A 27,675-nucleotide genomic window follows, 5' to 3' on the forward strand; every position below is an offset into this window, starting at 1 on the left:
CGGTGATGTTCGGAACCCGGGAGTAACATGCCTCAGGGCTTGGTTTTATGCCAGAAGATAACAAACATTTTTTAAAATATGCCACAAAAATAATTCAGAATTTTTTAAAATGCCTTTTCAATTTTTATTTATTTTGCTGTTAACATCAGGAGTATTTGTGTCCCGGTGTAGGAACTTCACGTCCAATATCTTTCTACACGTGAGCTCAAATGCTCCTGATGTGAACCAATTTAAAAACATAAAAAAAATCAAATACAAATGTTTGTTGTGCACGCAAAAATTCATTACGAAATCACATTCGTACAAGTCATGGCAAAAAAAGCAAAATCAGTGCTCCGAAATGCATTTGAAAGTACTGGATATGACTATTTTTTTTACTAGTCGGATATGGGTTTGACATTTTTTTACTAGTGAGAGAAAGGAAAACACAATATTATATTTTAGATCGTAAGTTGTGCCACTAAGAAAGTAGGAAGCATATTCTTATAACGTAAGATGGTCAGCGTACAGGCAACTAAGATTCATGTACATGTACTGTGATTATACATTTATGTCTAGGAGAACTTGTGTGCTTCACCCAGCTATAATTCACTTTGCTTCATTCATAACTTGGGGAACCGTAGATGTGAGGTTCTCATCAAGTTGCTTCAAGCAGAACTAGTAGATGGTGCTTTAATCGGAAACCTTTGAAATTCGATTGCAAATACTATACTTAAAGCACCAAACTCATGTTTCTATACTCTCCATGAACACAAATTGGACATGAAGGTTCATATTTTAATGGCTATTTCTACATAACTCTTCAAACATTTAAGATTTTTTTTAATGGAACTTAAGTATTTAGAACTGTGCCCGCATCTGTTTACAGAATGAGCATATGACGGAGTATGATCCTCGTTTGGTAGCACCAGCTTGTTTGTATTTGGCATCAAAGGTGGAGGAAAGTGTTGAGTAAATAGGCAATTTTTTGAGTGTATTAATCCACGAGATAATAACTAGCATGACATTGACTAGACTAATGATGTACTGATCTTAAACTAATTAACCTAGCACATACTACGCATATAGTTGATACATCTATGCATGCAAGTAGTACTGCCAGGATAAATACGAACATGAGGATAAACGAGTCATACCCTCCAATAGGCCAGTTGGCCGTAGCAGCAGCGTTGGCGTTGAACGCGGCCGTAGCAGCAGCAGGATCCTCTGCCCTCTTCTTCTCAGCTTCAAGGGCGAGACGATGGGGCTCGGATGGTGAAGACATGGCGATGACGAAGGCGACGCGGACGTAGACGAAGCAGACGGACGGAGACGAGCAATCGCATGATCGCTCCTCAAAAACCTAATCGCCCCTCTTGTTAGGGCATAGTTTATGCCTAAGTAATTTTGGTGATTGATGACAGTACCGTAAAGGACTAACCGTGTGTGTTTAGATTTCAGATAACACACGTCAACGGCACAAGACGACTCGCCCCCTCTTTCATGGAACAGAAGCACGGTGTACTCTACGATTCTCTTTATTTGAGTCATAGGAAAGCCATACTATTAAGAGGGGAACCGTAGTGGAAAGGTTTGGGTGGAATCAATCTTGCACGCGCACACTTCACCTCTTTTCCCCCTTGCCGGCAACTTTGGAGTGGCTCCCGCCTTTGTGTTTCTCTCTTCTTTGCAAATGGTCCCTCAGCGGTAGTACCGCTGGGCCTAGCGGTAGTACCGCTAGCCCTAGCGGTAGTACCGCTGGAGTGCTAGCAGTAGTATCGCTGCGGCCAGCGGTAGTACGGCTAGCTGGCGGTAGTACCGCCCCTGGTCAGCGGTAGTACCGCTCCAGAAGCTTAGTACTGCCTTCCTAGCGGTTGTACTTGGACGAACCTTTTTGCAAAGACTTTCTTGGCGGTGGTAGTGCTTATGCACTACCATGGGCCCAACGGTAGTACCGCTGCGGCCAGCGGTAGTACCGTTGGAGTGCGAGCGGTAGTACCGCTGCATCCAGCGGTAGTACCGCTAGGCACGGGCTGTGAGTGGGAAAACGGTTGGATTCCCCCCCCCCACTATATAAGGGGTTCTTCTAGCTGTGGAACCTTATCTCTTACCCTCCCAAGCTCCATTGTTGCTTCCTAAGCTCAAAAGTGCCCGATCTCTCTCCCTAGCCAATCAAACTTGTTGATTCTTTAGGGATTGGTTGAGAAGGCCTAGATCTACACTTCCACCAAGAGAAAAGTTGATTCCCCCACCAATCCCTTGCGGATCTTGTTACTCTTGGGTGTTTGAGCATCCTAGACGGTTGAGGTCACCTTGAAGCCACATTCCATTGTGGTGAAGCTTCGTGGTCTTGTTGGGAGCCTCCAAGCTTTGTGTGGAGTATGCCCCAACCTCGTTTGTAAAGGTTCGGTCGCCGCCTTCAAGGGCACCTATAGTGGAATCACGGTACCTTGCATCGTGCGAGGGCGTGAGGAGAATACGGTGGCCTTAGTGGCTTATTGGGGAGCATTGTGCCTCCACACCGCTCCAACGGAGACGTACTTCCTGTCAAAGGGAAGGAACTTCGGTAACACATCCTCGTCTTCATTGGTTCCACTTGTGGTTATCTCTAACCTTTACTTTGTGAATGCTTATGTTGTTGTCTATCTCTTACTTGTCTTAGTAGCTCTCGTTGTTAGGCTCATTACGGTTCACCCCATTGTTGTTATATTTGTGAACCCATATGTTGTTTACCCTAACTTGCTAAGATTAATTAAAAAGTTGTCGTTGCCTATTCACCCCCCCTCTAGTCAACCATATCGATCCTTTTAGTTGGTATCAGAGCCACATCTCTTTATTAAGGGTTTCACCACCCGAAGAGTATGGAAGGCGAAGAGGGAATTATCCATGGGCAACCCGAGGCTATGGACTTGACTTCGGTCACAAGGGACGACTTGAATACGGCTATGGCCGCCCTCAAGACGTCCTTGACGAACAAAGTCAAGACCATGCTTAAAGAGTTAATTGAGGGATTTAAAAGTCCACCCAAACCGGCGTTAGTGGTTAAACCCACCATCACCGATTCGGAGGCCAATTCTTCTAAGGAAGCGGCTAAAGGTATGCGACCTTCCTCATCTCACGAAAAGGATGGGACTGGAACCTATGCCTCAGTTCCACCCCCCATGGTTTATGGAGGATCCGTTCCCACACCGCGTCTTAATCCCGTTGATCCTCCTCCTAAGCTTGTGAAAGGTGACTTTGCTAACTGGGTATTTTCTATTAAGTCTCATTTGAATCACAGCTCAACAAATTTGTGGAGAATCATCGAGCAAGGATATTATCCCCATGATCCAAGCAACCTCACTCCAAGAGAAGATGCAGACAATCAATACAATCACTCCGCTTTGCTTATTCTCCAGTCCGCAGTGCCACCTGAAGATCTTCCTCACTTGCGTCCCTTCACTTTGGCCAAGGATTGTTGGGAGCATATTATGGTGTTGTACAAGGGAAGCTCAAGCATTCAACGATCCAACTATGAAGTGATACTTGATAAGGCCAATGAGTTTGTGATGAAGGAAGACGAGGACCCTCGTGATCTCTATCGGAGGGTGACTGCTATTGCTGTGGCACTCAAGGATCATGGGAGCAAGGATGTGGATGATACATGGGTCAAGCGCAAGTTTCTCAAAGCCATCATGCCTTTCAACAAAGCCATGTCATCTGTCATTCGTCAGCGACCAGACTTCCACTCCTTGTCTTCCAGTGAGGTGTTGGATGAATTTATTGCAATGTCAATCATGAACGAAACAACTGACAATGCACTTTCTCGTGTTCGCTCAAAGACAACTTTACCCAACCTTGCGTTAAAAGAAAAAGCAATGTTTGAAGAAGAAGAAGAGGATGAGGAAGAGGAGAGCTGCCCTGAAGACACAAAGTATGCCTATCATGAACACATGGCTCTTGCGTCAAGGCAATTCTGGGGCAACAAGAGGAACTCAAGACCCACCTTCACCAAGAACAACTCGAGTGGGTTCAAACCCAAGCAACGAGTGAGGACATGTTATAACTGTGGTAACGTGAGCCACTTCGTGGACGAATGTCCCTATGAGAAAAGGGAAGACAACGGGGGAAAGCTCATTCGCAAAGACAAAACCAAATCATTTCCAATCAAGAACAACTTTGTGAAGAAACCCCACCCAAAAGGGATGGTGGCCCTTGAAGAGTACCCTTCCGATGATGATGATGATGATGATGATACAGTGGCAATGGCAACTGTTGCTATTGCCACTACCTCTCCCCAGAAGGTGTCTCTCTTCAACGCCCCCAACGAGAACCACATCACCAAGTGACTCATGGCAAAAGGTATCAATCAGGTAACCCCCATCATTAAGACCAACATCGCTACTGCTCCTTCATTGTTAAATTGTGTTGATGATAGTGATGTTGGGGAACTTAATGAGCATGATCTTGACAAGTTTCTGTGCACTATTAAGGGATAATCCAAGAAGCACTTTGTTGCTCTCTTGGAACAACTGGGTGAGGCCAATGACCTCATTGAGTCTCATGAGGAGACCATCTCCGAGCTTCAAGGACACAGTCGTGACTATGCCGATGAAATTGCTGAATTATCTATTGCTCTAAAAAAGGAGCACACTCTTTGTTTGGCTCTTGAGGAGTCATATAACGATGACTGCGCTAAAATGCAAAAGAAACTAGATCATGATATTGTTCTTACTCGTATGCTTAAGTCCGAGAAGTATGATCTTGGGGTTGGCCATGACAGACTCAAAGTGGAGTTTGACACACTTGACAAGGCCCACAAGGTCTTGAAAGGTGCTCATTTCTCTCTGAAAGAGTCTCATGATCAACTCCAAGCAAAGCTTACCAAGGATATCTCTACTTGTCCTCCCTTTGTGTTAATTGATAATGCTTGTGCAACTAATCCCTATTGTGAGCATGTACATCTTGTGGAGGAAAATGCCAAGTTAAAGGAGAAACTTGAGAAGGGCCTTGTGACATGCATACAAGGTGAGAAGAGCCTGAACGACCTCTTGAGCACTCAAAAGGATGTTGTAGGAAAGGAGGGACTTGGACTTACCTCCAAGTCAAAAGGTAAAAGGAGGAACAGGAACAAGCGATCTCCTACCCTCATGGACATCTTTGTCAAAGAGGGTGAGGGGACTCAGGAGGTGAACATGAATAAGGTGGACGATGGAAACGTCAAGAAGGGCAATACCATTCCTACTAACACAGCCGACAAACTCAATTCTTCTTATGTCTTATGTCGTGCTAGTGATGGGCATGTTTATGCCATATTTGTTGGTTCCTACTATGAGTACATTGAATGAGCTATCTGGGTTCCTAAGACCCTTGTCTCTAACATGAAAGGACCCATTAAAAAATGGGTACCTAAAACCAAGCCTTGATCTATTGCAGGAGTTTGCTTCCAGTGGGGTGTCATGGTTGCTCGATAGTGGAGCAACAAATCATATGACCGGAAGCAAGGACTTAGTGGTGGATGTGCATCCTTCTCCATATATGCCCACCCATGTCCAATTCGCCGATGCATCCTCGTCAAAGGTATTGGGATTTGGTAAGGTGGTCGTCTCTCAAGAGTTATCTATTGAGAAGGTCATGCTTGTTGAGTCACTTGCCTACAATTTACTTTCGGTTCGTCAACTTGCAATTATGGGTTTTTCCACATTCTTTAATCTTGATACTATGGTCCTCCTGTGGAGCAAGACTCTTAAAGTAGCCTATGTTGGATATGTCTAAAATGGTCTTTATGTGGTGAATTTCTCAAAGAGACCCACTAAGACCACGACGTGTTTAATGGCTAAAGTTGATGTGGGCTGGCTTTGGCATCGCCGATTAGCTCATGTCAATATGAGATCTTTGCAAAGTCTTCTAATAGGGGACCATATTCGTGGACTAACAAATGTGAATTTTGCTAAAGATCGTGCTTGCAGTGCCTGCATTGAAGGAAAGATTCATGAAACTGCTCATCGTCCAACGACTCTCATCTACACTAAGAGGCCATTGGAGCTCCTCCATATGGAGCTTTTCGGCCCTCCATCATTTGATAGTCTTGGAGGCAGGAAATACTGCTTGGTGATTGTTGACGACTACTCAAGATACACCTGGGTATATTTCTACAAAAGAAAGAGTGAAACTCAACAAACTGTCATCAACTTTGCTAATGAAGCTCAACGTCAACATGAAGCAAAGATCTTGATGATTAGAAGTGACAACGACACCGAGTTCAAGAACTACACCTTGGATGAGTTTCTAGGTGATGAGGGAATAAAACATCAATATTCAGCACCATATACCCCTCAACAAAATGGCGTGGCAGAAAGGAAGAACCGGACCTTGATAGACGCTGCAAGAACAATGATGGCGGAATTCAAATCTCCATATAACTTTTGGGCAGAGGCCATCAATACAGCATGTCATGCGTCCAATCGGCTCTATATCCGCAAAGGCTTGAACAAGACACCATATGAGATTCTAACTGGAAACAAACCCAATCTCAATTACTTCCGGGTATTTGGTTATAAGTGTTTCATTCTCAAGAAAGGTGCACGTTTAGCTAAATTTGATTCTAGAGCACATGAGGGCATCTTTGTTGGTTATGCTACAAACTCTCATGCTTACCGTGTCCTCAACAAGTCCACCAGACTCATTGAGGAGACGTGTAACGTGGAGTTTGATGAAAATAATGGCTCCCAAGTGGAGCAAAGTGGTCTTTGTGATGTAGGTGATGAAATTCCTCCCCAAGCCATAAGAAGAATGGTGATTGGTCAAATACTCCCCATTGAGGAACCCCTTGTGGCCGAAGGAGAAGGACAATGCTCTACTCAAATAGAGCCATCACCCCCACAAGCCCCACACGCTTCCGATGAACAAAGAGAAGACTCTCAACAAAATGAACAAGCTCAAGGTCAAGATAAATTGCCCAACAATGATGATGTGTCCCATGATATTCAAGCACTCACCCAAGGCTCCGAACCTGGTCATGATCAAGATCAAGTGCAACCACGAGATCCAGACCAAGTAGAAGCACAAGATCAAGATCAAGAGCAACCACAAGTACAAGGACAAACAAGTGAACCTGCTCAAGTCGAAAGTCAAGATGATCAGGATACTGTCTCACAATTCCCTTCTGCAGCACCAACAACCGGTGCCAAGGGAGGCTCAAGACGCAAGGGAAAGCAAAGTAAACAAGTCGATGCTCCCCAGTTATCCAATGAAGATATCTTGGAGCGTCGAGCAGCCAAGATTGCGAACAAGCTGAGAGTCAAGTCACATCTTATGAAGAATGTACTTGACAGTTTAAAAAGGGGAGTATCCACCCGTCAACAGATTTGGAATTATTGTGAGCATCACGTGTTTGTTTCGTATTTTGAACCTCAACAGGTACATGAAGCGCTCGATGATGAGGATTGGCTTATGGCCATGCATGAAGAACTTAACAACTTCGAGCGTAACCAAGTCTGGGATTTAGTGCCAAGGCCAACGGAGGAACATAATGTCATCAGGACCAAATGGATATTCAAGAACAAGCAAGATGCCAATGGGATTGTGATTCGAAACAAGGCAAGATTGGTGGCCCAAGGCTACTCCCAAGTCGAGGGTATCGACTACAGTGAAACCTTTGCCCCTGTTGCTCGTCTAGAATCTATTCGCATGTTGCTTGCATTTGCTTCTCATCATAACTTCAAATTACAACAAATGGATGTGAAAAGTGCCTTTCTTAATGGTCCTTTAAATGAGTTGGTCTATGTCAAACAACCCCCGGGATTCGAACATCCCAATCTCCCCAATCATGTGTACAAACTTAATAAGGCACTCTATGGCCTTAAACAAGCCCCACGTGCGTGATATGAGTATCTTACTGAGTTGTTACAAGATCGTGGGTTTGAAATTGGGAAGATAGATCCCACTCTTTTTACTAAGAGGGTTAAAGGGGATTTGTTCATATGCCAACTATATGTTGATGATATTATCTTTGGCTCTCCTAACATTTCCTTCAATGAAGAATTTGCTACACTAATGATTGAGAAACTTGAGATGTCCATGATGGGAGAGTTGAAGTTCTTCCTCGGGTTCGAGATTAAACAAGGCCTAGAAGGGACCTTAATCAAACAAGCCAAGTACACTCAAGACATGCTCAAACGGTTCGAGCTTGAAGATGTCAAACCGGTCAAGTTCCCCATGCCAACAGGATGCAAGCTTGACAGTGATCCCAATGGTAAAGCAGTGGATCAAAAGGTATATCGCTCCATGATTGGATCCCTCCTTTACCTTTGTGCATCTAGACCAGATATTATGTTCAGTGTAGGGATATGTGCACGGTTTCAATCCGCACCAAAAGAAAGTCATTATATGGCTGTTAAGCGAATCTTTCGATATTTGGCTCATACCCCAAACTTTGGCCTATGGTATCCCAAAGGAGCAAACTTCAACCTAGTAGGCTATTCTGACTCAGATTGGGCGGGAGATTGTGTGGAGAGGAAGTCAACTTATGGAGGATGCCAATTCCTTGGTCGCTCACTGGTAAGTTGGTCTTCAAAGAAGCAGAATTGTGTCTCTCTATCATCCACCGAAGCTGAGTATGTGGCAGCTGCAAGTTGTTGTGCACAATTGCTATGGATGAGGCAAACTTTAAAGGATTACGGTGTCACTTGTGACAAAGTGCCTCTTCTATGTGACAATCAAAGTGCTATCAAGATTTCCCTCAACCCAGTGCAACATAGCAAAACCAAGCATATTGATATTCGCCATCACTTCATTCGTGAACATATCAAGCTAGGTGATATTGAGGTTCACTTCATCCAAACTGAAGAGCAACCTGCAGATATTTTCACTAAGCCCCTAGATGAAGCAAGGTTCCGGGAGTTAAGGCATGAGCTAAATATCACTGATTCAAGTAATGTGGATTAAAGCTAGGCACGTTGCACCTTACTATGCATTCTATCTTGTTCTAGATGTAGGCATGGACATAGGGGAGTATTGTTCTCTCAATGAACTCTTCCTCCCCCCATTATGCATAAATTGATCTAGTCTTTCACTTTAGCCATTGCCAAATGGCACTTGTGCTTCAAAGACGAGCGTTGGTCATGAACCCAAGGATAATTCTCCGCGGTGTCATACCTTTATCTCAAACATAGGTGGCCTCGGCCACCGCCCCCCACCTTTCTCTCATATGGAAGAAAGGATACAAAATGACAAGTCAGTATATCTTGCTGGTGCTATCTTCTTATTTTCACTAACTTGTCATTTGCCCACGTTCTTCTCATCTCCTAGGTCCCGTTGTGACATTTGCAGCGGTACTACCGCCAGGGGTAGCGGTACTACCGCCAGGACCCCAGCGGTACTACCGCTAGGGATAGCGGTACTACCGCCAGGACCCCAATCTACCACGACCTAACTAGGACATTTTTTAGGGCTGTCTCAAGGGGGAGCGCTACTACCGCCAGGACCCCAGCGGTACTACCGCTGCTGTCGTGTGTATAAGCCTGACAGTAGATGTGTAGGGTACGAATGAGATGGGCAGAGTCCTAGCTACGGCGAGGTTGTATGAGTTCAGACCCCTCTACGGTGGAGGTAATAGCCCTACTTCTCAGTGCTCCTGGAGCTTGTTACCGAGTGTAATATGGAGTACAATGTTTTTCTAACCCTTTTACCAGTGGGGGAGGGCGGCTTATATAGAGTGCGCTGCCCTCCACAACGGTTCTGATTCAAGGGTGGAGTAGTGGCGATTGAATGCATGCGTTACAGGTAACGTATGCTATAAATGCTAGTTAATGCACCCGGAAACGTACGGCAGTTTCCCTCCAGGGAGATTACGACGCACCGAGTGTATCCAGTCGGTAGGTCCGGTGTCCTCCGAGTCTTAGTCTCCGACTGGATGATTCTGGGCCCGTTACCGACTGGATGATGGGGGCACCTTAATACAGTCGGGCATACTTAAGGTCCCGTCCCTTGCGTGGGGTAGTCCTTGGGTAGGACCTGTAGGACAGGCCTATGACCCTACCCTAGGACTATGACCCCATCATTAGTCCCCGAATGGGTTGGGGTTGAAACGTCAAAGCAGTGCTCGATGCTCAGATCCGACTGGACTAGGTTCGGCTTGGGCGTTGCTTGCCTCTATCCATTCTATCTCTCCTGGCCAATGATCCGAGTGAATGTGTTTTGCGGAACGGACTGTCGGGAACCGAGTGCCTTCGCAACATCTTTTGATACGACCGGTCAACTCACAACGACGGATTTTCCGGGATCTCAAATTTTGGGTTCCGCGCGCTTAGCGGGGGCGACGTCAGCGCGCTCGAGTAGCGCCTGACTCCTCGATCCTCGCGCCTTCAACTCTTCCGCCGATATCGCCGCGGCTGGTTGGGCGGATAAGATTTCGGGCCCGCTCGCCAGCGACCCAGTCGGTGTTCTATTTAACTCTGGCCGACGAGACCCTTCGGTTGCGCTCGCCGAATCCTCTGCTCTTGCTTGCTCCGTCTTCCTCGCCACCTCTTGCGCTCATACACCTTTCCCATCCCATCCTTCTCGAAAGCTCGCCATCGCCGCCATGACCAAGGGCCAAACCAGCAAGATGGAGGCAAGGAAGAAGAAGGGCAAGGCGGCGGCTGCTCACCGGCGACAACGGCCATTGCCAGCGGGATGGATCCAGGGAGACTTTCTCCCCTCCACAGTGACGGAGGGGGACCTGCTGGAGCTGGTAGAGCATGGCCAGCTCGTGCATAAGTCTTGGAGGTTGCCGGCGGACGACGAGGTTGAGCCGGCGCCACGGGAGGGGGAGCGCGTCTTGCTCCTCAGCCACGTTCACCGAGGTTTCTCTCTGCCCCCCACCCTTTCTTCAAGGGTATCATGAATCATTTTGGTGCACAACTCCATCATTTCCCTCCGAATGCCATCGTCCACCTTTCTGCCTTCATCGTTTTATGCGAATGCTTTATTGGTTGTCCTCCCCATTGGGGTTTATTCAAACACATCTTTTCCGTCCGCTCCCAAACCATAAAACGTCTTAGTCAATCGGATGACAAGACGCATCTCCTCCAGCTCTATGGGGGTTTAGGGTTTCAGAAGAAGAATCGGAGTATTTACCTTGCTCTGCAGTTGAGTGAGTCGGTTAGGAACTGGCAGTCGACGTGGTTCTACTGCTAGGACATAGCCTGTCCGAACGCGTTGACTGGGCTGCCTCCATTCAGTCTAGACCGCCCTGCTCCTCCCAAGCAACTTGCTCTCTCGAAAGCGGAGAAGAAAGACATCCAGCCTTTGGTTGAGGCACTCGCGGATGTTGTTAGGAGGGGGGTCACTGGGATGGACTTGCTAGAAGTCTTCATCGGTCGGCGAATCCAGCCCCTGCAAGCCCGCCACCACGCTATGTGGCACTACGCAGGACCCGAGGACTCCACTCGGACCAACGTGGAGGGCATTCTCGAGGAGAAGGTGACCTCAGGGGTGCTCCAAATCACGGGTCCCTGTGAGAATCCTAAGGGGGCCCGCCGAGTGACGCCTTACGGTGCGGACAACCCTCCACCGAATCAGGTGAGTAGCATTAGCCGAGTGCGTTGAACTGCCTTGATTTCAGCAACTCATCTATATCTCCGCGTGATGCTTAACGTTTCCGACTGAAATTCATGCAGGCGTGGACCAACTGGTTCTCCCCCGTCTCGAGCGGGAAACCGGAGGAGGAAGATGAAGAAGGCAGCCAGGAGGGAAGCGTGGAGAGCGACGAATACATCTTCGACAGCGGAGAGTCGGAGGAGGAAAATAGTGAGGAAGAGGAAAAGGATGAAGAGCCAGACTCGCCGCCTCCGCGGCCAGAGCATCGGAATAGGCGTCGGCAAGAGTCTGCCGTCCCTTCAGTTCCCCCTGTGTCGCCGAGTGCCCCGCCTGCTTCCCCGGCTGCACCGAGTGTTCGAGGTACCAAAAGAGCCAGGGACGCAGCCGCTGGACCTGCAGGCCAGTCCTCCAAGGTGCCCAAATCGAGCGGGTCCAAACCTCGGAAGGCTCTGCCGCGGATGAGGGTGGCCATCCCCGTCACCTCCATGTAAGCGAATCTAGTTTTCGGTCCTTTCTGTTGACCGAGTGAACTCTTGTTTTACAAGTAGAATGGTCTTCACTCGACTGGGTTGCCACTTCTGCGACCTCGCCGGCTCGCCAAGGGGACGACCCCATGGACGCGGACAATGTCGTTTCATCACAGCCAGGTACGTTGTGGGAGAGTCGGTTATTTTATTCCTGCAGACTGCGCCATCTCTTTCTTCTTCTGAAGCACTGCGTTATTCGGCTTGTCAGGAGGGAGAGCTGACCCCACCGCGGAGCCCATCGAAGAGCCTGTCCCTGAGGCTGCTCCTCCTGCCGCCGCCCCTGCCGCTGACGCTCTACCAAACGAAGTGCCTCCGCCGACTGAACCGGTGCTGACGGGTGAGGAACCTACTGGGGCGAACCTTGGGATGAACCAGGATCTCCCCCCGATTCCCGGTTCGTCGAACGCCGAATTCAACATTCGGTGTGTCCCGGAGGAGCAGGTGGGAGCGGTCAAGGGGACCATGGTTCAGGCGGAGCTGATGGCCGGAGAGGCCAAGAGGGTTTATGACTCCGCTACAGCTTTATATCAGCGGAGCTTGGAGCTGCGCGATGACATCCGAGTAAGTAACCTAGTAAGTACTTACTTTTCTTCTGTAACCCACTGGTTGTCTGTTGTTTGCAATGGGTTCACTCCGAGTGAACCCAGTGGGTGTAGTCCCTGAGACTTCTGTCGAGTGCTTGCACCGACAGTTGTCTTTATACGTTTGGCCTTTATGTTTATCGTGTCCGTAGACAAGATTTCCGAGTGCGAGTATTTACTGCAGTCGGAGCACTCTTGCGGTAAGAGTCTCTAGAGTAAACTACACACAAGTCGAGTAGTTTTAGCCTCGAAGGCGTAGGTGAAAACGTGCACCTCAATAGGGCGGACCTGCTTGAGGTGCGTGTCAGTGGGGTCACTCTCAGTGAACCCACTGGGTGTAGTCCCCGAGACCGCTGTCGACTGCTTGCGTCGGCAGGGGTCTGAAAAACTTAGTGTGTGAACTGATAAACTTGCTGACCACCCTTTGTTTGTTTGGTGCAGAAAACTTGTGAAATGGGAACTTCTTATGAAGCCCTCAGAGCGGAGAGGAATCAATATGCTGGTGAACTGGAAGCTGCAATGCTTGCCATGGCTGGTATGAAGGACGCTCTGGAAGCGCGAGAAAAGTCCTTGGAAGAAGCTCGGGAGGCAAACAGGGTATTGACGGCGGAGACGCAGATGATGAGGAAACATAGGACCGATCTGCATAATCAGATGGGCGTCCTGAACAGAAGGTGCATAGCTCAAGAGAAGTATGTCACCGACTGGGCTGAGCAAATGATGACTTGTCTGGCTGGTAAGTCTTATGCTTTGTCGAGTGGCTTTATCGTGTGCCATACATTCGGTTTTCATTGCCTGCTTGCTTGTTGGTGGCAGACTTTTGCGGAGACCCTGAAGCTGAAACGGCGGCTGTGGAACGGTCTGTTAAGGACAAAGTTCCACTCGGTGAGGACGGCAATCGGGATGTGCTTCGAGCACAAATCCGCGCTAGCAAAGTAGGTCCTTTCATCGGTCGATTGAGAGAAGTCGTCGGCCGAATTAACAAGGAACTTTGGCCGGAAGACGAGTCGCGGGAGGAGATGGAGACCCTAACGAGCCGACTGGAGGAGGTGCCGAGCCAAGTGCAATCTTGGAAGAAATCGGCAGCGCGTTGCGGTGCTGATGTGGCGCTGTCCTTGGTCCGAGTCCATTGCAAAGAAGTGCGGGAAGATAAGCTGAAAGTCTTGAAAGTCGCCAACACGAAGAAGCTTCAATTCGAAGACTTCATGGAGACATTCCTGGAGACTGCGACCCGCATTGCTGATGGAATCGACCTGGAAACCTTTGTGGAACCCTCCAGTCCTGACGCGTGCCCAGCTGACTCATGATCGAACTCTATCCTCGGTATGCCGAGTGTTTGTCTGTACGATATTCTGGCCACTTCTGTTGGCCGTCATACTTTTAGATCGGTGCGGGTAAGCTTGATCCGCACCGAGTCCGTTATCGTTTCTAGACTGCTGGAGTCACAATGAAAACACTTATTCTTTTGCTTGAATGCTGTTTGGAGTTGAACACTTAATGTGTACTCGTAGAATATTAGGACTTAGGTGACTCATGATCAGTGCTAAGTTCCCGAGTGTAACGTATATAGCACACTCGGAGGAGCGATTAGTACTTAGGCGATGCAGGATCGCAGCTAAGTCCTCGAGCGTGACGTGAAGTGCACACTCGAAGGAATATTAGTACTTAGGCGATGCGTGATCGCAGCTAAGTCCCCGAGTGTGACGTAAAGTGCACACTCGGAGGAAGTTAATACTTAGGCGATGCAGGATCGCAACTAAGTCTCCGAGTGCAACGTGAAGTGCACAGTCGGAGAAATAAATACTTAGGCGATGCAGGATCGCAGCTAAGTGCCCGAGTGCGACGTGAAGTGCACACTCGGAGAAGTTAATACTTAGGCGATGCAGGATCGCAGCTAAGTCCCCGAGTGCGACGTGAAGTGCACACTCGGAGAAGTTAATACTTAGGCCATGTAGGATCGCAGCTAAGTCCCCGAGTGCAACGTGAAGTGCACACTCGGAGAAGTTAATACTTAGGCGATGCAGGATCGCAGCTAAGTCCCCGAGTGCGACGTAAAGTGCACACTCGGAGAAGTTAATACTTAGGCGATGCAGGATCACAGCTAAGTCCCCGAGTGCGACGTGAAGTGCACACTCGAAGGTAGTTAATACTTAGGCGATGCAGGATCGCAGCTAAGTCTCAGAGTGCGACGTGAAGTGCACACTCGGAGGAAGTTAATACTTAGGCGATGCAGGATCGCAGCTAAGCCCCCGAGTGCGACGTAAAGTGCACACTCGGAGGAAGTTAATACTTAGGCGATGCAGGATCGCAGCTAAGTCCCCGAGTGCGACGTGAAGTGCACACTCGAAGGTAGTTAATACTTAGGCGATGCAGGATCGCAGCTAAGTCTCCGAGTGCGACGTGAAGTGCACACTCGGAGGAAGTTAATACTTAGGCGATGCAGGATCGTAGCTAAGTCCCCGAGTGCGACGTAAAGTGCACACTCGGAGGAAGTTAATACTTAGGCGATGCAGGATCGCAGCTAAGTCCCCGAGTGCGACGTGAAGTGCACACTCGAAGGTAGTTAATACTTAGGCGATGCAGGATCGCAGCTAAGTCTCCGAGTGCGACGTGAAGTGCACACTCGGAGGAAGTTAATACTTAGGCGATGCAGGATCGCAGCTAAGTCCCCGAGTGCGACGTGAAGTGCACACTCGAAGGAAGGTGTTACTTAGGCGATTCGGGATCGTAGCTAAGTTTTTTTTGTGACCGTAGTCTGCAACCACGGAAGAACTCTGAATCTGCAAAAGAAATTGAATCTCCTGTATATTATTTCTCCAAAACTTGTTCGTTACACTGCTTCAGTCGGCGATCACGTATAAAAACGCTTGAGGAGGTCTCCGTTCCACGCGCGGGGTTCGTCGGTCTCCTTCTGAATGTTGTAGAGTCTGTATGCCCCGTTGTTCAGCACCTTTGAAATGATGAAAGGACCTTCGCAGGCCGGAGCCAACTTGTGTGGTCTTTGCTGATCCACTCGGAGCACCAAATCGCCAGCCTGGAACGTGCGGCTTCTGACATGTCGTGCATGAAAACGTCGCAGATCTTGCTGATAAATTGTTGAGCGAGTAAGTGCCATCTCGCGCTCCTCCTCTAGAAGATCGACTCCATCTTGCCTTGCTCGTTCTGCTTCGGCTTCGGAGAAGAGTTCGACTCGCGGGGCATTGTGAAGTAGGTCACTCGGAAGGACCGCTTCTGCTCCATAGACGAGGAAGAACGGTGACCGCCCTGTTGATCTGTTCGGAGTGGTGCGGAGGCCCCAAAGTACTGAAGGTAACTCGGTTACCCATGCACCAGCAGCATGTCCTATCTCTCGCAAGAGTCGAGGCTTCAAACCTTGAAGGATAAGTCCATTTGCATGCTCAGCTTGTCCATTGGATTGCGGATGTGCTACGGAAGCAAAATCCACTCGGATACCTTGACTCGCGCAGAAACCTTTGAATCTGTCCTAGTCGAAGTTTGTCCCATTGTCCGTGATTATGCTGTGAGGCCCTCCGAATCTGGAGATGATGTCTCTAACAAACTTCACGGCTGTGGAGGCGTCGAGTTTCTTGATGGGCTTGGCTTCTATCCACTTTGTAAACTTGTCGACTGCCACCAACAGATGTGTGTAGCCTCCTTGGCCTGTCTTGAATGGTCCGACTGTGTCTAATCCCCAAACTGCAAACGGCCACACAAGTGGGATTGTCTTTAGTGCAGATGTTGTCTTGTGGGACTTGTTGGAGTAGAACTGACAGCCTTCGCATCGATCGACCATAGCTTTGGCCATTTCGTTAGCCTGCAGCCAGAAGAATCCAGCCCTGAACGCCTTGGCGACGATTGCTCTTGAAGAAGCATGATGGCCGCAGGTTCCCGAGTGGATATCCTCTAGGATCAACTGCCCTTCCTCTGGGGAAATGCAACGTTGGAGAACGCCTGAAACACTCTCCTTATACAATTGACCGTCAATGACAGTGAACGCCTTCGACCTGCGAACTATTTGTCGGGCTTGGACTTCATCTTCTGGAAGTTCTTGCCTTAGGATATATGCCATAATCGGCACAGTCCAATCGAGAATGATTACCAGAATCTCTGTGACCAGATCAACCATAGCAGGCACATCGACTTCAGTCGGGTCTATTGCGCTCTTGGGTTGTACTGGCTCTTCCGTGAAGGGATCTTCTTTGACTGAAGGAAGATGGAGGTGCTCGAGGCAGACATCACTCGGGACGGGTCTCCGAGTGGATCCGAGCTTCGCCAACTCGTCCGCCGCTTGGTTCTTCAGTCTTGGAACATGATGAAGTTCTAGACCTTCAAACTTCTTCCCAGCTTCCTGACTGCATTGCAGTAGGTTGTCATAGTGGGGTTCCTTACGTCCCACTCTTTCATCACTTGGTTGACCACCAAGTCTGAATCACCGTAGACCATCAGGCGACGGACGCCGAGTGAGATGGCCATGCGCAATCCGTAGAGAAGAGCTTCATACTCTGCCTCATTGTTAGAGGAATCAAAGTGTATCTGAAGCACATACTTGAGCTTGTCACCCTTTGGTGATATGATCACAACACCAGCGCCGGATCCATTCAACATCTTAGACCCATCGAAGAACATTGTCCAATGAGCCGAGAAGATGTGAGTCGGTTGCTGTTGTTCTACCCATTCTGCTATAAAGTCAGCCAGGGCTTGAGACTTAATAGCTTTCTTGGCCTCGAACTTGATGTCGCAGTAGAGCATCTCCATCGCCCACTTCGCCACTCGGCCTGATGCGTCCCGATTGTGGAGAATTTCCGACAACGGAGCATCAGAAACGACAGATACCGAGTGGTCTTGGAAATAATGAGCCACCTTCTTTGCAGTCATATAGATCCCATAGATAAGCTTTTGATAATGGGGATACCTCTGCTTGGAAGGTGTCAGGAGTTCGAAGACGTAGTACACTGGTCGCTGAACTTTGTATGCTTTGCCTTCTTCTTCTCGCTCGACTGTAAGAACAATACTGACGACTTGATTTGTAGCCGCGATATACAGAAGAAGGGGCTCTTTACTGAGCGGAGTAGTAAGAACCGGCTGGGTGGAAAGTAGGACTTTGAGGTCGTCGAACGCGACTTGGGCTTCGTCTGTCCACTCGAAGGTATCTGATTTCTTCATGAGTCGGTACAGAGGAAGTGCTTTTTCGCCGAGTCGACTGATGAACCTGCTCAAAGCTGCTAAGCAACCTGTGAGTCGTTGAACATCGTGTATTCTGACCGGCCTCTCCATTCGGACGATGGTCCCGATCTTTTCGGGGTTAACATCGATCCCTCGTTCGGAAACAAAGAAACCGAGTAACTTTCCGCTGGGAACACCGAATGAACACTTGGCAGGATTTAGCTTGATATCGTACCTACGAAGGTTGGCGAATGTTTCTGCCAAGTCAGTCAGCAGGTCGGAACCTTTGAGGGACTTGACTACGATATCATCCATGTATGCCTCCACATTGCGACCGATCTGGTCGAGGAGACATTTTTGGATCATGCGCATAAAGGTAGCTCCTGCATTCTTCAGACCGAAAGGCATGGTGATGTAGCAAAAGCACCCAAACGGGGTGATGAAAGCTGTTTTCAACTCATCGGGACCATACAGACGGATCTGATGATAACCCGAGTAGGCACCAAGAAATGATAAACGCTCGCACCCCGCAGTCGAATCGACAATTTGATCTATGCGGGGGAGCGGAAAATGGTCTTTCGGGCAAACCTTATTGAGGTGCTTGAAGTCAATGCACATTCGGAGTGACTTGTCCTTCTTGGGCACCATGACTACATTGGCGAGCCACTCGGAGTGGTGAACCTCGCGAATGAATCTGGCAGCTAGCAGCTTAGCCACCTCTTCTCCGATTGCCTTCCTCTTGTGCGTGGCAGACCGGCGCAGGCGCTCTCGAACGGGACGAGCAGCGGGATCCACATGCAGTCGGTGCTCAGCCAACTCCCTAGGTACACCCGACATGTCATATGGCTTCCATGCGAAGATGTCCTAGTTCTCACGGAGGAATTGGGTGAGCTCGACTTCCTATTTGGGATCCAGGGTGGTGGAGATGTTCGTCGGGGCGGCAGACTCATCCGTCGGGTGGATGCTGACCTTCTTAGTCTCTCCCGCCGACTGGAACGCGGACTCAGAAGCTGGCTTCTTTGAGCGCATTAAGTCGGCGGGGTCGACTGTCTTCTTGTACTCTTCGAGCTCAAGAACAGCCATCTGCTGGTCGGCGATCCTCGACCCCTCTTGCAGACACTCCTCGGCTCGCTAGCGGTTGCTGGTGATGGTGATAACGCCTTTTGGACCGGGCATTTTCAACTTCAAGTACACATAACACGGTCGTGCCATGAAACTAACATATGCCGGGCAGCCCAGAATTGCATGGTAAGCGCTCTGGAAGTCCACCACCTCAAACGTGAGCTTCTCCTTGCGAAAGTTCTTGTCGGAGCCGAAGATGACCTCCAATGCGATCTGGCCGAGTGATTTGGCCTTCCGCCCTGGGACGACTCCGTGGAACTGCATATTGCTCTCGCTGAGTCTGGACATCGGAATGCCCATCCCCTTGAGAGTGTCGGTGTACATAATATTCAACCCGCTGCCGCCGTCCATTAGGACTTTGCGCAGTCGGACTCCTTCCACCACCGGGTCGACGACCAGAGCCTGCCTTCCTGGGATGGGGACATGTGTTGGATGATCCGACTGACCGAAGGTAATCGCAGTCTGAGACCATTTGAGAAACTTGGGGGCAGTCGGAACGGCCATGTTGACTTCTCTGTTCACTAGCTTCAGTCGACTCTTGCTTTCGACGTCAGCGAAGATCATGAGGGTTGCATGGACTTGGGGGAACGGATCCTCCTTGTCCTCCTCATCCTGTTCAGGATTCTTCTCACTCGGCTGCCCTTCGCTGAACCCCTGGATCAGGAGACGGCACTGCCGAGTGGTGTGCTTTGCGTATATGGGGTTACCTTCCTCATCCATCTTCGTATGGATTGGACAAGGCTGGTCCAGGATGGGATTGTTGAAAGGCTTTTTCTTGGGGGTGAACTGCGCTTTCCCTTTACCCTTGAATTTGGCGCTGGTTAGAGCTGCAGCTTCTGCTTGCGGTGTGGGCGGAACCTTCGGTTTCTGCTTCCGAGTGTTACCTCCGTCGGCATCGCCGACTGTCTTGTGTTTATCGCTCCGGATGCGGTCCTCTTCTTCGCCATTTGCATAGCGAGTTGCTATCTCCATCATCTTGCTCATGGAGATGTCGCCGGTTCGACCAAACTTCAAGTACAGCTCCCTGTACCGCACGCCTGCCTTGAAGGCGCAGACTGCTTGATGCTCGGTGACGTTCTCCACCGTGTGGTAAAGAGTCGTCCATCGCTGGATGAAGTCGCGCAAGGGCTCATTCGGCTTCTGGACACAGTGCTGAAGCTCCACAAGACCTGCAGGGCGCTTGCACGTTCCTTCGAAGGTTTTGATGAACACTCGGGCTAGATCTGCCCAACTGTAAATGCTTGAGGGGGCCAACTGGTTCAGCCAAGCTCGGGCCGAGCCGTCGAGCATCAGAGGGAGGTGCTTCATAGCGACATGGTCGTCTCCTCCTCCGATCTGGACCGCCACTCGGTAGTCGTCTAGCCATGTTTCGGGCTTGGACTCTCCTGAGAATTTACCGATTCCCGCAGCCAATCGGAAGTTGGGCGGGATATCAGCCGAGCAGATGGCTCGACTAAAACACTCGGGGCCAGATACGATGGCCCTGCTTCCACTCGGACGGTCCATATCGCGGCCATCGCGGTGGGCTCGACCCCTGTCGACTCTTCGCTGAGCGATTCGGCCCCTTGCGTCGGGTCTTGGGTCGTAAGTGTCGCCGACTGAATGCCGATCATCATGATGCCGGGACCCGCAGGGCCCACCGCGCGGAGGGGTGCGTGAGCGACGGCGATACTGATGAGATCCAGGGCTGTGAACCGATCTATGCGTGTTTGCATGGACGGAACTATTGTGGATCCGATTGTGTGACTGGGAGACTGCCGAATTCTGCTGCTGCGCCGTGCGCAACAGGGCTCGGATTTGTTCGATTCCCCTTCCTGCCTCTGAATCAGTCGGCTGGAGGGAATCGGCAATCTGGGCAGCCGCGGCCAGGTTGAGGAGAGGTGTGCAGAACACCTCCACGTTGCTCCGCCGAGTGTGTCGGCTGGCAGAACGACGAGGCGGACGACGCGCACCGGATGCTTCGCCAACTTCACCTCGGTCGGCCTGACGAGGATCTTCATGGGAGTTGGCCATGTGTACTTCTGCTGCAGGCCCACGACCCACGTACTCGGTATGAAGCTCAGTCGGAACCGAGTCCGAGCACTGGGAGCGTGGGGCGACTACAACAGACTCCAGAACTGCCACCTGAGAGGACGCGATCTGGCGCGCTCGGGCATGCTGCACCCAACGTTGGAGACGTGGACTGTGGGACCCCTTACTGCGGCGAGTGACGAGGGTGTAATCCGGAAATGGAGCCGATTGTTGGAGAAGAAGAACGCCGCGAGCGCCGGCATGGAAGTGCGTGGCCCCGCGACGGGGAAGCGCCTCGACGTCAAGGGGTGCCTCCCGAAGCCACGCCGAATCGTCGACGACGAAGGAGAGAGCACCGAAGAGGATTTGGTGACCCATGCTCGAAACTCCACCGGACGACATGACGAAAGGAAGTAGTCGCAAACTCGCCGGAAGTCGCTTAGACGCCTGCCCCACGGTGGGCGCCAACTGTCGTGTGTATAAGCCTGATAGTAGATGTGTAGGGTACGAATGAGATGGGCAGAGTCCTAGCTACGGCGAGGTTGTATGAGTTCAGGCCCCTCTACGGTGGAGGTAATAGCCCTACGTCTCAGTGCTCCTGGAGCTTGTTACCGAGTGTAATATGGAGTACAATGTTTTTCTAACCCTTTTACCAGTGGGGGAGGGCGGCTTATATAGAGTGCGCTGCCCTCCACAACGGTTCTGATTCAAGGGTGGAGTAGTGGCGATTGAATGCATGCATTACAGGTAACGTATGCTATAAATGCTAGTTAATGCACCCGGAAACGTACGGCAGTTTCCCTCCAGGGAGGTTACGACGCACCGAGTGTATCCAGTCGGTAGGTCCGGTGTCCTCCGAGTCTTAGTCTCCGACTGGATGATTCTGGGCCCGTTACCGACTGGATGATGGGGGTACCTTAATACAGTCGGGCATACTTAAGGTCCTGTCCCTTGCGTGGGGTAGTCCTTGGGTAGGACCTGTAGGACAGGCCTATGACCCTACCCTAGGACTATGACCCCATCAGCTGCAACCAGCGATACTACCGCCAGGTAGCGGTACTACCGCCAGGACCATAGCGGTACTACCGATGGCCCGTACCCCTTGGCTATATAAAGGAGGGGGGCCCGTTTTTCCTGCCTCTTTCTTCTTCCTCGTGGCTCCTCCCTCCCCAACCCCGAACTCCCCCTATTTGGATCTCTATCCGTGGAGACCCTTCTCTCCGTTGAGTTGGAGGGTTTTCTCCACTTCTCCTTCCTCCTCCAAGTGCCATGGACCCCGGTAAAGCTCCTCCCTTTCTTCTCTTGGTTGATGTTTTCGTGTTCTAGGGTTAAGAGCATTGGTGGTTTGGATCCATGTCTTTGATATTGTGCCTTGTTCTTGGATGGCATGAAGGAGATATTCGAGGGGAGTGTAGGTCCTATGAATCTTTGCTTTTATATTGCCAAGCCCTAGGATTTTCATGTTTTAGATCAAGCACTTCTTCTATTTTTGGATTAGATCTAAAACTTGCATTCTCTTGACTAGGCATGTCCTTATTTAGATGGTACTTGTGATCCTCATGTGGTTAGGGCTGTGGTGGAGTTCTTAGTGATTATACACTGCCCATGGCCCTCGTAAATTCCATGTAGCCATCTCTATGGGTTCTTTTCATATTCAGATCTGAAAATCAAACCCCAGCGGTACTACCGCCTGGGGTAGCGGTACTACCGTCAGGACCCCAGCGGTACTACCGCCAGGGGTAGCGGTACTACCGCTAGAAGGATTCTCTGTTTCTTCTTTTCATTTGCTTGGCAATGAGTGTTTACTTTTATGCCTCTTCTTGTTCATTGCCTTGACTCCTTCTGTCGCTCTTTTTTGGTGTGTGTTTTGTGTCACAGGTGGTGCTCGCCGCTCGAACCCCCCACGGGACACACAGTCAAAGCATTATCGCAATCCAGAGGCTCCAGAGGGCTCCGCCACTTCAGGTCTGCAACCCAAAAAGAAGGCCTTCAAGAAGGTCGCTCACAAGGACAAGGGGGTCAACGTTCGCACTATGCCTCCTAAGGATTTTCTGCGGTTCCGCAACCAAAATCACTATCTCCAAGAGAGGGATGTGATCAGGAATGTCGAGCATGTTTGGGCAAAGGATCACTGCAGGATCTATCGTGACATCATCAAGCATTTCAAGAAGAGTTTTGTTCCCGTTCAGTGGATTGACTTGGCTCACCTTCAGCGGAACCTGGATTACTTTGGTGACGCTCTCTCTCTGATTGACAAGCTGGGCATTAAGGAGATCATCTCCTTCAAGAAAGACTTTGATCCAGATGTTGTTGCCCAGTTCTATGTCACGGTTCACTTCTCGCCTGATGACGACCGCTCCCTAGTTTGGATGACTGGGACTCAGAAGATGACAGGTTCCTGGCGTGAATTCATGGCATTTCTCAAGATTGATTTTCAGGGAGCTAACACTCCACTTGGGTCGCGTCCTCATGCTGCAGCTCCCACTGATAGGGCCCCCGCCAAGGACAGGTTGCAGCAACTCTATGTGAAGAAAGGTGTGCTCCCCAGGCATCTGGATATCATGCATAGGATCTTCCGCAACACCCTCTTTCCTCGCATTGGCAACTTCGACGAGGTACACGGCTCTCTGGTTAAGATGCTTCTGCTTTGTGAGGAGACTATGACTAAGGAGTCTGCCCCTCTTGATATTTTTGATGTGATGTTCACTGAGCTCTGGAACTGCATCATGATGCGCAAGGTTCCCATCTACGGGCCCTACTTGTTTGCCTATATCCGTCAGAAGTGGCAAGACACCTATCCGCTTGAGGAGTTCCACCTTCAGGCTGATTACTTTGTGCACGATCCTATCAAGCTCTGCATCAAGGATAAATGGGCCAACCCATCAACTTCATCTCAGCACATGGACACTGACACAGAGAATGCTGCTGACAGAGGAACCGCTTCTCAGTCCCGCTCTTCTGCCATGCCATCTTGGGCCGTCAAACTGCAGGATAAGATGAAGACTCTCTTCTGTATGCAGGCTAAGGGACAGTATCAGACGCACATGGCCCAGAAGGAGAACCGTCAGCGGCACAAGCGTGTCCTGAGGACACTTGATGTTGACATCTCCAGCGGATCCGAGGACGACATCACTCCAGAGTCTGCTTGGATGCGGGCTCAAGGTTACCAGTGGTCTGACGCAGAGGAGGAGGAGGACAATGAAGAGGAGCAGGACGATCCGGATGCTACGGACGAGTCTGGGATGATGAGGATGAGGAGTGACCACCTGTGGCGTTAGGTGTGCCCTTTTTGGTGTCTTGTGCCAAAGGGGGAGAGAGTCTAGGAGCTGGATTTGATTTGAGAGTTGAACTTTGCTTAGCTTTGCTTATCTTTCGTGTTTGCTTCGAACTTGGTTTGCTTCTATTTTGCTATCTTTGCTTTGTGTGACGTGAGACATGAACTAGTGTGAGATTTATTTCCATCATATGCTGTGAGTCATATGCTCCTTATTTTCATATATCTCTATCTTTTTGTTCACATGATTATTCACTGTGCAAATCCGGTATTGTCATCAATCCACCAAAAAGGGGGAGATTGTTAGGGCATAGTTTATGCCTAAGTAATTTTAGTGATTGATGACAGTACCGCAAATGACTAACCGTGTGTGTTTAGATTTCAGATAACACACGTCAACGGCACAAGATGACTCGCCCCCTCTTTCATGGAACAGAAGCACGGTGTACTCTACGATTCTCTTTATTTGAGTCATAGGAAAGCCGTACTATTAAGAGGGGAACCGTAGTGGAAAGGTTTGGGTGGAATCAATCTTGCACACGCAGACTTCACCTCTTTTCCCCCTTGCCGGCAACTTTGGAGTGGCTCCCGCCTTTGTGTTTCTCTCTTCTTTGCAAATGGTCCCTCAGCGGTAGTACCGCTGCAGCCAGCGGTAGTACCGTTAGCTGGAGGTAGTACCATCCCTGGTCAGCGGTAGTACCGCTCCAGGAGCTTAGTACCGCCTTCCTAACGGTTGTACTTGGACGGACCTTTTTGCGAAGACTTTCTTGGCGGTGGTAGTGCTTATGCACTACCATGGGCCCAGCGGTAGTACCGCTAGGCACGGGCTGTGAGTGGGAAAACGGTTGGATTTCCCCCCCCCACTATATAAGGGGTTCTTCTAGCTGTGGAACCTTATCTCTTACCCTCCCAAGCTCCATTGTTGCTCCCTAAGCTCAAAAGTGCCCGATCTCTCTCCCTAGCCAATCAAACTTGTTGATTCTTTAGGGATTGGTTGAGAAGGCCTAGATCTACATTTCCACCAAGAGAAAAGTTGATTCCTCCACCAATCCCTTGCGGATCTTGTTACTCTTGGGTGTTTGAGCATCCTAGACGGTTGAGGTCACCTCAAAGCCACATTCCATTGTGGTGAAGCTTCGTGGTCTTGTTGGGAGCCTCCAAGCTTTGTGTGGAGTTTGCCCCAACCTCGTTTGTAAAGGTTCGGTCGCCGCCTTCAAGGGCACCTATAGTGGAATCATAGTACCTTGCATCGTGTGAGGGCGTGAGGAGAATACGGTGGCCTTAGTGGCTTATTGGGGAGCATTGTGCCTCCACACCGCTCCAACGGAGACGTACTTCCTGTCAAAGGGAAGGAACTTCGGTAACACATCCTCGTCTTCATTGGTTCCACTTGTGGTTATCTCTAACCTTTACTTTGTGAATGCTTATGTTGTTGTCTATCTCTTACTTGTCTTAGTAGCTCTCGTTGTTAGCCTCATTATGGTTCACCCCATTGTTGTTCTATTTGTGATCCCATATGTTGTTTACCCTAACTTGCTAAGATTAATTAAAAAGTGGTCCTTGCTTATTCACCCCCCCTCTAGTCAACTATATCGATCATTTCACCTCTCGGCAGATGTGATCTGATTGTCGTGACGGCTAGGGTAGGCGTTAGCCTGCTTATAAAGGCGGCTGGGCGGAGAGACGTAGGCCGAACCCACGTCCGAGTCGGTAACAATAAGCGCGTAGGTATGAGCTCGGCTCATTCTCGCAACCCGCCGCGAGGCGGGAGGCGGAGGAGGAGTGCGCGAGGGCACGTTCTCTTCTCACTCTCCAATAGCATGTGGAAGAGAGACCCTTATAAAGGGGTCCAACTTCTCCTCCACTAATGGGGTGGGGCTAAACTTTCCACCACCACCTTGTCATGCCACCACCTACATGGGCCTTTGGAGATTTTTCTGAAATTCTCTTATGGGCCTAAGGCCCACTACTAATTTCAACAGAAAGCACAGTGCAAGCAAGGCTTCTTGTATTTTACATCAAAAAGATGTGTGTGGTAAGTCTATCGATCATTCAAATAGACCCATGTTTACCTAGAAGGCTGGAAAAGTTGCACAACCTGCAATAACCATGTATTTTCGTCCCCCAAAATGTAGGTTCTGATGGAAAGTACAGATTCGAAATCAAAGATATTCTTGAAATGGAAATGAAGCTCCTGGAAGAACTCGACTATTATTTGGTTGTTTTCCATCCGTGTCGTCCTCTTTTACAATATGCTTTTGCTTCCCCTATCATCTGAACAGAAATGACATTTTCCACTGATATAACATTTTATATCTTCTGGTGCTCTGAGTTTTTGAATTAAATCCCCTTCGATAGATTCTACAATGGCATTGAGAGACGTACTATTTTACAGGTTATTGCAGGATGCCGGCATAATACATCTGACACAACACACAATTCGCCTGGTAAGCACCGATTCTTGAATACAATGCAGTGCCAGGTCGAGAACTGGATGCAACGGAACTTGTTGGCCTTTCTTATAATTTCTGTCATGGTGTACTGTTTTTTCTTTTTGTGAATGGAAGCTGCTTGTATTTCATATACTAGAAAGTTGCTTGATTCATTTTAGTAATATTGGGTGGTTAAAGTATCCTTTCTTTTTGAAGCAATTTTTTGACAAGACCGATTTTAGTCTCGGAGCCGGACCCTTTTAAAATTTCTCTGTGCATATATTTCACTTAAGTAAAGAGCGTTAACAATTGGTATCATCATAATTGAATATCCTCTGTAGGAATGCAGGATCGTAGGGATACACAAATACCTCTATTGACTTTTCCTTCTCACTTTACTATAGTACAATATGATGAGATAGGTATATTTTTGAACGAAGGATCATCACATGGACGGAAAATTTGAGCGAAATACCTTCTAGATGATTTATGGGTGTACAAGTAGACCTATCTCGCTATATCTCTATGCTGATTAGACACTGTTACGTCCAAGGGCCTTGTCAATGATACTTACAAGATGGATCTTATTCTCATATATCCTCCATATATGATTGCGTTAGCCTGCATATACATTGCAAGGGTTCTTAAAGATAAGGGCACGACTTCCTGGTTTGAAGAACTCCCATGTTGACATGAACATTGTAAGTGTTTCATTGATATTTTTCCAATCATTGATGATTTTGTTCTGCCCTCGTATTAATCCACTTGCAATTCTCAGGTTGAGAATATTTCTATGGAAAACTTGAACTTGTACGTCACCTATAAGATTGATTCTAACAGGGGACTCCAGGAGGACAAGATCATTCCAGTCATGAACAAGTTGCCATCAAAGGCCTGAAGCCAGATTTTGCACCGATTTTAGTCTGACTAACAAGTTGCCATCAAAGGCCTGAAGCCAGATTTAGCACCGATTTTAGTCTGACTACTTAACCACATCACACTTCTTTGACTGGAGTGTGCGCAAATCC

The 27,675-nt window shown here is 49.1% G+C and overlaps 1 pseudogene; it reads left to right on the forward strand.

The window, feature by feature from the left end:
* The first annotated feature begins 877 nt into the window (after positions 1-877).
* Positions 878-27,545, forward strand: LOC123399803 (annotated as a pseudogene).
* The last annotated feature ends 130 nt before the right edge of the window (positions 27,546-27,675 follow it).

Source organism: Hordeum vulgare, chromosome 5H (genome assembly GCF_904849725.1).
Source record: "Hordeum vulgare subsp. vulgare chromosome 5H, MorexV3_pseudomolecules_assembly, whole genome shotgun sequence".
Taxonomy (NCBI): Eukaryota; Viridiplantae; Streptophyta; class Magnoliopsida; order Poales; family Poaceae; genus Hordeum; species Hordeum vulgare.